We start from the raw sequence: 13,138 nt of genomic DNA on the forward strand, positions 1-13,138 counted from the left end.
ACTGGAAACAATGCAACAAAGGGAATGACGAAAATATTCGTGATTCTAGGCGAGTGTTCTCATTTAGGTACTATTTGTATGTAATCAACTGTTAAATAATATCGTAGTCGTACAGGAGAAAGTGACCAACTACCTAAACGTAAAATGTTCTGGAGGGCCATTTAAGTCACTTTTGCTTGGCAAGAAAATAAACTCCAATGCAATTAATAATTTTTAACAAGTCAATATATTTACAAAATTTTGAGTGTGTCCAAATACTTGTTCACAAAATCTGGATTATCTCCAATTACAGGAGTTATTTTCATATTATTTTTTAACATCTCATCAAAGATGAAGAAGAATATGGAAGTCTGAAGAGATGTCATTAGTGAAGTTCTAGTGATTCAAGAACAAGGTTTCTAAATTGGTTCATATATATAGAACTTCCAAAAATTTGGGTAGTGTGGTTGTCAATAATGGGTAGAATTGGTGAATGTTACACGTGTGTAAAGTGATCACTTAAACCAGCCTATGACGGTCGTCAGCCCCGTAAATGCCCAGACTTCCATATTCTTCTTCATCTTTGATGAGATGTTAAAAAAAGTCAATTTAAATATAAATGTTAAAAAAAGTCAATGTTAATATAAATGTTAAAAAAAGTCAAGTTTAAAATTCTTTGGGATTTTTCAGAGCAATATTCAGCTAGTAAAATATCAAATAGTCAAGAACACGTTTTTGTGAAACAATTCACTTGGTCAATTTCTCCTGTATAACTACGATATGTATTTTGTGGTCTCTAGACGAAGCATAATAATTTTTCAAACGATTTTGAAAGTTTGGGCATTACGCCGATTCAATATCCATATTACACTGTATATATTTGAAAGTTGTGTTATTGGGACGTTTGGTGGTATTACTGTCATTACAACTCTCAAATGTATGTTTTCACAATTTCTTAATTGTTTGAAAAAATAATATTGCATTCATCGAATAACATTTGTATTAGATTTATCGATACGTAGTGATACTAAGAGGACGGTCTCCAACAAGATGGACAGACCAAATAAAGGAATTAACCGGATCCTCGCTAAACGCTGCCATCAAGTTGGCCCAGGACCGGGAAGAATGGAGAGGACTTGTGCACCAAGTGCCTGACATTCCAGAAGACCACGACGCTCAGCATTGAGCAAGAAGATGAAGAAGAAGAAGAAGTGATACTAATACATAAAGTAAATAAAAATTGAGTGGACATTATAAAAAATAATTGTCGAAAACATAAATATTATAAACAAACACATATAATAATACAAAATATAAATTGGGATAATTTATATGGCGCCATTTTCATAAAATACAACCTCAAGGGCGTTAAAAATAACGCTTTTAAATAAATATATGCGCTGTCGTTAGATTCCTTTTGTATGTTAGTTGTAGTTTGAAAGATTTGGAATTTGGGCTGAGAATTTTAGTTCTTACTCTACTAAAGTTAGTACTCACCAGTTGAGAATTTTAGAGAAGTATAGAGATATAATGTACAATAATACAATGCTAATTTGATAAACAGCTCTGTACAAATAACATAAATCCTTTCATTAATTTGGCAGTCACTTGGTGGTAAAATCTATTCATTTTTAATTTAAGTTTTACTAAGTTATTGTAATATTTAAAATTAATAGCGGTATTTACTATGTAACAAAAAAAAAACATAAATCATATCTTCATTCTATTTCTCGATTATCAAAAAGACTGCTAATATGAGTATACTTGTAATAGAAGCAGAATTTCTTCAAATAGTGATCGTAAACATGTATGGTGTTGAACTGATATTACACCCTTTTACGGATTATTTGGATTTCATCAATCATCGATAAAGCTGTCATTTACGTTTTTGTAAGCTTTTTATTGGTTTGACTATTAGATTTACATTCAATTTAAAATACACGTGACTTGTAGAATTACAATATTTATTTTGATCCTCAAAAAAATGTTGGTTTGTTAATACAATACTAATATGCAAAGGCAAATAGCCGCATGTTAAAAACAGTTGTTTTGAGATAAACGAGCTTAAAGTTAATTAAATATGATGCTTTTTACCTACACATGTATCAAATAAATACAATTTTGCGGCTATTTGGATTATGAATATCTCGGTAAAGGAAAGAGATAGAACAAAATCTGTGATTGTATATGATAGAGGCAAGTTAAAAGAATGCTTTAAGCCATGTTACGCCCAATAGCCGCAACTTAAGTTACGGCTAGTTGCCTTTACACATTAGAATAGATACTTGTATAATATAATATGTTGTTCGTATATTATATTGGAATATTTGACATAAACAAATATTAATATAGGTATTGCCAAATATTGAAGGTCTCTCGAACTAATGCTAAAAAATATGTACGTCAGAGTCAGAATTTCATTAGTGAGATCAATAATATGAGTTGACGAGGGTTTTCGGTAATAATAATAAACGATTTATTTAGTATATTGAATGCTTTGGAAATGCAGTGAACTGGACGGAGTGTAATATATTAGGGGTGTGGGTATATACAGGGTGGGTTAGGTTAACGGAAAATCTATTTAAGAGAGAAGTGTGTATTGTGAACTGAAAAGGAACACCCTATTTGGACAAGTGGTGAAAGGTTAGAGAGGTGGCTATTGAAATGTTAGTTAAATTGGTTGGCTTTGTGTCAGTAAAATTTAATTATGTTGTCAGAACGTAAAGGTAGAAATGCCTGTCGAATACCGATTTAGCGAAGCCAAAAATACGCCAGAACACTTGTTAAGGGCAAAAAGTCTATTAAAAAAATAAAAAAATCGACCAAACATTCCTATCAACAGCATGCGTATTAAAAAAACAATCAAGTATCTGAACCACCATCTTTATCTTGATTAAGATCAAACAAATATTTCATTTTTATTGTTCATTTTAATATATTTATTTCATAGAAATATTTTTTTTACTATATGTATTACGGCTCTTTGGGCATGGCCTGTGTTGAGCCGAAATACTGAAATGTTAACACAATTAAAAAAAAAAATTATTCGATGCATTACATACAAAAGATACAATAACAATTTATAGTATAAAGGTTTTACAGTAAAATAATTACACCTGGACTTTAATTAAATCACTTTCTACCTTGTCCCTTCCGACGAGAAGCAACTATCGACGGACACTGTTCTTAAAGACATGATCACTACTGGAATTCTTAATGATTAAGTATTTGGACACAAACAAAATGTTTTAAAAATAACGGGTCAAATTATAAGCTGCAAAAATCATGTTTTTAGGCGTTACACAGTAGATATATAAAAATAATTCGGGTTTCGGATCTTGCATACATACAAAAAGAGTCTGCTAAATAAATCTATATCAGTCCAACATAGATGGCTCTTGTGAACTCATGTAAAGCGTCACGTGATTAATGATACACTATATGTAGGAATTCCAAAATTTGAGTAGTGTGATATTAGGGCTTACGACCTGCTACTGTAACTACTGGTTTACTCGCTAGTGATAATTTTGTCCATAGAAAAACGTTCCCCATTCTGCCCATTATTAAATATCTAAATCCATTCATTTCTAAGAGTTGTTTATACTACATGCAGTGTTGCAACAATCCCATTTGTACCTTAATTATTTCTGACAGATGGTGCTGACATATCGCTCACTCCTTTCAAGAACGGCATAAATCAAAATACTTGATTTTTCAGGAGAACGATTTTAAAGTTTAAAAATATCACACAATGTACATATTAAAAATAAATATCAAGCCACTTATTGAACTTTTTACTGTGCCACAGATCTTTTTAGGTAAAACCTGAAGGTTTTTTCTACATTTAAAAAATATTTAATTTATTTATAAAAATAATTAAACAATACATTTTCTTCAAAATGCAAAAACAACATTTTCTGCCCTGTAGCGGGTAAATATATAGTTAAAAATATGCCTCTTTTGCTGGGATATAGTACATTTTCTGGGCATTCTGAAAACATGCTCAACTGAAAATTGACGATTTTTGATTTATGACGTTCTTGGAAGGAGTGAGCGATATGTAAAGAATTAAAAAAATAAACAGGTTACTTCATTTAAGTTTTGTACTGGCATTTCTTGGTGGAACTGCATTTAATATAATAAAATATCAACTATGTATCTATTTTTTTTCTATATGAATGTTATTTGACCAACAACCGGGTTTCGTCGTAACCGACCAGTCTGATGATGCCAGTAAAGACGAAACCCGGTTGCTGTTCAAATAAAATTTACATGGAAAAAATAACATAATTGTTATTTTATTATACAGGTTACTTCACTTAAACGTAGGTAAAAAAATATACGAATAATAATTTATACATTGGGAGGGACTTTTGATTTGACCAGTTTATAATTGTCCATTTTCATTAATTGCAGCACACACTAGGCTAGTGGTGACATGTAAAATAAATATCGTAAAATATCACCCCTAGAGTAATATTCAGTGTATAGTAGAATACCATAAATATATTTTTTAATGTTTTTTCTATCATAAAAATCTGATTTTTTTTTTAAATTCTTGTATATAGGTCAACCATTCATAAATTGGGTTGACAAAAAAAAACATATGAAATAAGTTCCCGGTAAAAATCTTTAGTTTTTACACTAGATTCCACACAGTTTTCTTGATAACTCGTAATAAAATTTACATCAATAAAAATATTTTTCCAATATTCAGACTTTATTTTTTACCACTTCAATCAGAAATCGTAGTTTAGGAAAATATTCATGACTGGATTCATTTCAATAAACAGGAGTGACCTACATTTTAGCAATTTATGATCAACTATTGTATTTCAAGAAATAAATAATATTTACATGTAAATTTAAATAATAAGTACGTATTTATCAAGTTTATAAAGTTTTAATTGGTCATGTTTCAGTTGGTAGCTAGAATGTAAATTAGCGAGCGGTGGCAGCATTTTGGACAGTAATTTAAATGCACTTGTTATAATTAATAACGCTTCGTGGGCATTAGTTCCGGGATTCTGGGGTGAGATGAATCTCATTGGTAGGACGTCTTCGGTATTTAAGTTTTGCTTCGGAAGTATTTAAATATATATTTATAATATAATGTACCCGAGACAATGAACCAGGGAAGCTGAAGGGGTTGGAGGGTTGCAGAAAGTGAAGTTTATAAGATAAACGGAAGGGAAGACTAAGTGGGAAACTTGCGGAAGAGGAAGGAGAGAATTTGTCAATGACGTTCGTTATAACGAGACACACAGCTCACCGGCTACAGCCATGGTTCGCAAGACGTTCGCAGTTATATAACATTATTTGTATTACCGAATATACCGCGGCTGCCATATGTGGCGAGGCTGGTGAAATATTTTCTCCTCACTAGTCGTGTGGATTTTGTATGTGGCTTTGGGAAAATGTGTGGTTAACGTCGAGATGAATTGCTAAATGTAGCGCCCCAACTTTGTCTGTCGAGATTACAGTACGTTTTATTACGGGTTTCTGTAAGCGTTATAAATTATTAACCCTTTAAAAGTTCCGACTGTAAATATTTCACATATCAAATATGATTAACATTTGGACATAGGAAAAAGTTTATATTGAAAAAAAATTGTAAATGATAAATTATTACTCAATGAGGTAACTAATTGAGATAACCAATGAAAGTCTGGGCATTTACAGGGCTTGCGACCATCATAGGCTGGTTTAAGTGATCACTTTACACACGTGTAACATTCACCAATTCTACCCACGATTGACCACCACACTACTCAAATTCTTCGAAGTCCTATATATTTAATCCAATTTCGAAACATTGTGCTTGAATCATTAGAATTTTTACTAGAGACATCTTTTGGTGAATTGAAAAAGCCTTTTTTATTGAGCAAAAACTTTTATATGTGTATGTGAGGTCCGAATCCTAGATTGTAATAACATACATGAAAAACGTCAGAAAATATAATTTTCATTTTATTGATTATTTTTATTATAAATAATTTACCCTTTAAAAGTTCCCACTTTAAATATTTCACAAATCAAATTTGATGGAATTTTAACATTTGGACATAGAAAAAGGCTTACATAGAAAAAAAATATGTAAATGGTAATAATCTCAGTGAGTTTTGTTTTTGCTTTAACATCATAATTCAAGCACTGGCAAAAAATGAACCAGGTATACTTAGACACTAATGTTCATTTTAGAAAATAATGTACGTTTTATATATGTTAGAGGTATCATGAATTTCAACTTTCTTCACCAAGATCTTAGATTAGAGACACGCGAAAAAGTTGAAAGACGCGGAGCGTGATATTTTTCAAAGTTAAATTACTTACGGCAAAATTGTAACAAAAATTAAATATCTCACCTCAACAGAAAAAAAGAAAAAAAAACTACGTTATAAACTTATCATCACCCCTTTTCCTAGCAGAAGCAGGCAGAGAGAATGGAACACCACACCAATATATCTTTGAAAACAATTTCCACATTCATGTATCTCCTCATATGTATGTACATACGCACTGATTTTCTGACTCCTAACCTTACAACTTTTGAGTATTGGAAAAACTTGATTATGCTAAGTTATCCTCAGTTTTTTTTTACTTCTATTTCAAACAACATTCGCCTAATAATTTTGTGTTACTGTTCTTTCCTCGCTCATTCGATTCACGTACCCAAACCATCTCAAATATCTTTCTTGATTTTATAGATTAAGCTTAAACCTTAAATTATTTCCATATGACACCATTCGAACATCTATAATACATAATTTTGCCGCCAATAAGAGGAATACACGAGTATGAGCAGTGTTAATTTAATCGTCAAATACATGAAGGAAAGGTGATCAGCCCTGCATTTTAGGTACCAGTCTAGAGTACAAAATCAATTTAGTATATTTTGACCCTGCGGAATCGAACCCGGGATTATCAATACGGTAGTCACACGTACCAACTATTACACTATAGAAGCGGGCACTAAGGATATATTTAAAGTATACTAATTCATATAATTAATATTTGAAGCACTAACTTTGTGATTTTCCATTTTATAATAAAAATGTAACATTGTTTTAAATTCACTATAAATATTTGATTATAACTTAATTATAATATCTACTGGTTCCGAAGCTAACCGCTTCTTTATCAAGACTGTTTAATACAGTTTTTAAAATCAGGTTTTAAGGCGTTTCACAGTGTTTTTTTTCTAAATTCAATCATTGATGGGTGTTGTGAACCCAATTGCGGATCGTAATGAGGTAGATCAAATGGTGAATATTACACGTGTGTAAAATGATCGCTTAACCAGCCTACAACAGGTTATAAGCCCTGTAGATACACAGACTTCGATATTCTTCTCCATCTCTATTGATATGTCAAAATGTAAAAAAAGACAAATGCAAATGTTTCCTCGACACGGGAAACTCTAGTAAATATACGTTATAGAAAATTTGCGATTGTAAATATGTTTATGTTGAAAAATAAATACACGAAAATTTCTCAAAAATACTCGTGATGACAAAATATTCATTAATTTTGGAATAAAGGGAAAATCCTGACACATGGTACTCATGTGAGACATTGAAAAATCAAAACTGAAACGTCAAAAATGTATAAAAATGCTGTCTACCTACATACATATGTTGTTTATTATAATATTTTAAAAGTTGTGTAAATATAAACGAAATGTAAATAAAAAAGCTTATCTGACAATAAGTTCCGTTCCACTTATTATCCTGCTTGGCTTTATAACGAGTGGTTTTGTTACGGGGTTGACACGACGAAGGCTACACTGCTCTGAACAATGGTATTATACCAGATGACACTCATCATCCTTATGAATTTACGGATCTTGTTCTACCACTGTTCTGCAGTGTGGCTGGCCGTAATTATGCAATAACGATCCAACATGATATTTAAAAAAAGCAAATCATATCTTTATAAATGTTCGTTGCAAAATCTTTGATACTATAATTAAGTTATTCATATACCTAAAATCTTTGATACTATACTTAAGTTATTCATTTACCTAAAATCTTTGATACTATACTTAAGTTATTCATTTACCTAAAATCTTTGATACTATTATTAAGTTATTTATTTACCTAAAACCTTTGATACTATAGTTAAATAATAATAAAATAAAGTTATTCATAGATTGCTTTGAAATTATGAAAGGACGTTGCATTTAAATAAGGCTGTTTTTTATACAGCTGTAATAGGTGTTTAACCTATGACAGATAAAAACATTTTTACTTTTCACATTTTTCCACCGTAATGGCAGTGCCATCAGTTGAACGCACCAGAAAAACACAATACCAAACATTAGCTTTGACCAACAGCGTGCTTATTGTTAGTTGTCACTTATCATTTTCAACATTTTGAGTGTGTCCAAATACTTGTTCACAAAATCTGGATTATCTCCAATTACAGGAGTTATTTTCATATTATTTTTATTTAAAAAAAAAATAAACCAAAAAAAATAAACAAAAATAAATAAAAAATAATATGAAAATAACTCCTGTAATTGGAGATAATCCAGATTTTGTGAACAAGTATTTGGACATACTCAAAATGTTGTAAATAAATTATCTGGTCAAATTATAAGCTTAATAATAAAAATGAAAATGGTATTTTCTGGCGTTTCTCATGTGTGTGAATATAATCTAGGATTCGGATCTCATATACTAATATAAGAGTTTCTGCTTAATAAAAAAGCTTCTTTACATCTCACCAATAGATGTCTTTAGTGAAGTTCTACTGATTCAAGAACAAGGTTTCTAAATTGGTTTATATATATAGAACTCCCAAGAATTTGAGAAGTGTGGTTGTCAATAATGGGTAGAATTGGTGAATGTTACACGTGTGTAAAGTGATCACTTAAACCAGCCTATGACGGTCGTCAGCCCCGTAAATGCCCAGACTTCCATATTCTTCTTCATCTTTGATGAGATGTCAAAAAATAATATCATTTTCAATGTTTTAGATTGCATTGTTGTTTTCATTCATTCACAAACATGTTAAACGTGTTAAAAATGTGTGCCTTTTTTCTCTTTCTTTTACAAAATATTTAGCTACATTAAGTAAGCCATACCAATGCGTGGCTAGGTAAAACAACATCTACAGTATGGTTGGACATCATTTACTACAAAATTATTAATTAAATTTCGAATGTAGGGATTATATTTTGTTAGGATAATGACTTTTATGTCCACCTATGTGGTGTAGTTGTCAGTTGTTTGGGTACAGTGCTAGAGGTTTCAGATTCAATTTTTAGGGGGGTTAAAACGTTTTTTACTCCAATGTGTATTTTATATTACCCTGGACTAGTACTCAAAACGCAGGGCTAATAACCTTTTCTTGTATTTTACGATCAATATATCACTGCTTCTATGATATTGATAGTTTACTAAAAAAATATATAAATATATTTTTTAATTTAGGTCATTTTTCGCTTTAAATAGATATAACTTATGTGTATCTTTGAATTTTGATGTACAATTAAGAAGTTTTTTTCTATCCAATAATTCATTTATCTTTCAACACATTTTTACCATCAAAACATAACATAAACAATTGGACGCTTAAAATTATTTTTTTCTGTGGGTTAGGTGATTCATGCTCATTTGATTCCACTTATTATCGAGAAAGCTGACGTTTCAGTTTTGGAGGAAGACAGGGCTGTGGGGTGATATTATGTCAAACAAATGAAAACAAAGTTTTTTAGAACTGGCTTATGCCGTCCCTTTAAATTAGAGTTGATTGCCCCCTTAAAGCAACGGTAAATTGTTTTGGGGATATAAAGTTCTTGATTGTAACAACTCAAATTCTTGAAATAATTTATAGGTTAAATTATTTAGGGTCACAAACAAAACAAAAGTTATTCTCCGGTCGAGTATTTTTTACTGCAATAAATCAACGGTAAAGTTTCGATACAATTTTGAGAAGGAATACAAAGTTTAGTCAGGAATGTATAATTTATTGATTTGGCATTCACTTTATGGAATAACACGATGGTTTAAATATAAAAATAAAATACTTGTACAAAACCATTTTAAGAGTTTATTAATGTAAACACGACTTGTCTTAGAAACCAAGACAATAACAAATTAAAATAATTAAGTCTGTATTTTCCAATTCTTCTCGTAGCTCAATAAAAATAACTATTTAATAAAACACGAGTACATATAATAATAATAATAATAAAAAAAACTAACTAACCATTACGCCGCTTCACCGCAGGGGTAGGCAGAGGGAATAGAGCGCCACACCACTCTGTCCTTGCAAACATTCTTCGCCTCTTCCACGTTCATGCATCTCCTCATACATACCTGCCGATTGTTACGACTCCTAACCTGACCTAACTTTCAAATATTTGGCATACCTGATCGTGCCATGTTTTTCTCGGTCTTCCTCTGCTTCTTCTCCCAATAACATTCGCCTCATAAATTTGTTTTACCGTTCTTTCCTCACTCATTCGTTCTATAAGTCCAAACCATCTCAACACACTTTTCTTTATTTTAATAATAATAATACAGTAGGAAAATATAATTCTATTTAATGTTAACTAATATATCTCTTTAACTGACATGTGTATGATTATTTTTTAAATTCCATTAAAATAATACAAAGGAATCGATTATTAAAAAAATCTCATCATATTTAAAGAACCAAGTGAAACGATATTTTAAGAATTTAAAAAGGATAATAAATTGAAACTCAACTAATCTCTAAGATAAGGAGTAATTCAAAAAACTCCTACATTTAAAACAATATATACCTACACAAAATAATGTGGTGTACAAAAGAAATAAAAACGCTAATATTCTTTCTTCTAATTGTATTACAAATGAAAAGTAAAATAAATAAAATTAATATTTTATACCTCTATAATAAGCGGTATAAAATAAATTCCTTCTTAATTATACTTTGGAATGTAACGTGTGTTTGGAATGTACTTTGTACTGCTTAAGTTTAATTTAAATAAATTTAATTAAATTTAAGAATTTTCAGACATTATATTATACAGTTATAATATTTGCAAATATAATATAAGCGTAATTATATTTACAATATGTAAAATCATAATACTTGTAATTTATAAAAGTAATGCTTAAAATAAACATTCCAACTCCTTTACCAAACACGACCCGATACTTATGTTCATGGGTACGTAAAAATTGAATGCTTATGAAGAAGCTTTATTTATAAACGTATAATTCATCTGTTATTAATTGTACTAATATTTATGAACATTTTCACCGAATCCAATATATTCAATGTCTCACATATGAGTAGCATGTGTCAGGAATTTCCATTTATCCCAAAATTAGAGCATGTGTTGTCATCGTGAGTATTATTGAAGTGTTGTTTGTATATTTATTTGTTTATTTTTCACCATATACATATTTACAAACACAATTTTGAATAACGTATCTTCACTGGGTTTTCCTATATCCAGGATACATTTTACATTACTCTTTTTTACATTTTTGACACCTCAAGAAGGGTGAAGAAGAATATGTTTGCCGGGGTATTTACAGGACTTACGACCTGTCATAGATTAATTAAGTGACCACATTACACAGGGGTAATTTTCAACATTCAAACCATGATTGACAACCTCACTTCTCAAATTCTTGGAAGTTCTATATATATGTATAACGTGGTAATATTTTCCTTCGTAAATTGGGTGTAAATAGTATGTAAAGTGGGTGTATAATAATAAAATAAACAATGTTTTGCTTTGTAATTAAAGTTTATTCTTAATTTATCTTTATAATATTTTTCTATCTATCTATCTGATTCTGACAGTTCAGAATATTATATTTTTTCTATCTCATGTCTTTTGTTTCATTCAGTGCGACGCATGCGACATCTGGTGGTAGATCTGTTTTATTTAGGTACTATATGTAAGTACTTAATAAAATGTATAGGTAGGTACCTAGGTATTTTATTACATATGTAATCCATTTTCGAAACATTGTACTTGAATCACTAATATTTTCACTAGAGACATCTATTGGTGAGTTGAGGAAGCCTTTTTTCTTGCAAACAAATACATGACCACCTCAGTACTCAAATTTTGGAGGTCTTTCTGTTTGGAAGTGTTTCTATGTTATGTTCCTGTTTAAATTACTAGATTAAAATGACAGGAATTCTTTTTTTTTGTCGCATTGTCAAAAAAATGCTTTAGTTTATTTCTAGAACAATTATATAACCTACGTAGATTTTATGAAGCAATTAAAATTTAAAAAAGTAATTTTTGTTACACCGCGGAAATGTTTTATTTTGTCGGGCTAAGGGTTGGCCTTGAAGACTCATGACCTAGAAACGAAACCACCCTTATGAGCCAATAAAATTCAAAGTCATGAAAATACCCCCAGTGTTTAATTTGCTTGGAAAAACGTGGTATTTTTCAGGTCATAATGTGTGTTTAATATCAACACGAAGTAATATCAACCTTGGATAAGAATCTCACGTTTCGTGGAAAAAAATACACTTCAATTATATTTTCTGAGCTTTGATGCAATAAATTTCATAAAAAAATGTTTAATAAAATTTTGTACACAAACTGTTATTTTTGTATAATTATACATAATTATAATGAAAAACCGTATTTTTTGTATTTGATAATTTGAAAAAGCTAACAAAACAGGTTTTTTTATGTCACAATAAAATAATTTTCTAATAAAATGCTGGAAAAATCTTAATCTTTTAATTACACAAGCAAAAAATAACGAAAATGGACCTAACTTTTAGGAAGTTCGACGCCTTGATATTAAATACAATATCAATATATATATATATATATATATATATATATATATATATATATATATATATATATATATATATATACATATATATATATATATACATATATATATATTATATATATATATATATATATATATATATATATATATATATATATATATATATATATATATATATATATATATATATATATATATATATATATATATACATATATATATATATTTATATATATATATATATATATATATATATATATATATATATATTTATATATATATATATATATATATATATATATATATATATATATATATATATATATATTATATATATATATATATATTATATATATATATATATATATATATATATATATATAATA

General features: G+C 29.4%; 1 protein-coding gene across 1 annotated transcript in view; it reads right to left on the minus strand.

The window, feature by feature from the left end:
• LOC148301118 (hemicentin-1-like) overlaps nt 1-13,138 on the minus strand; it is a 303,741-nt gene that overhangs the window by 252,832 nt on the left and 37,771 nt on the right. The window lies entirely within an intron of this gene.

The sequence above is a fragment of the Brachycentrus maculatus genome, unplaced genomic scaffold (genome assembly GCF_059751285.1).
Source record: "Brachycentrus maculatus isolate JH-2025_06_01 unplaced genomic scaffold, ASM5975128v1 h1tg000604l, whole genome shotgun sequence".
NCBI classification, from domain to species: Eukaryota; Metazoa; Arthropoda; class Insecta; order Trichoptera; family Brachycentridae; genus Brachycentrus; species Brachycentrus maculatus.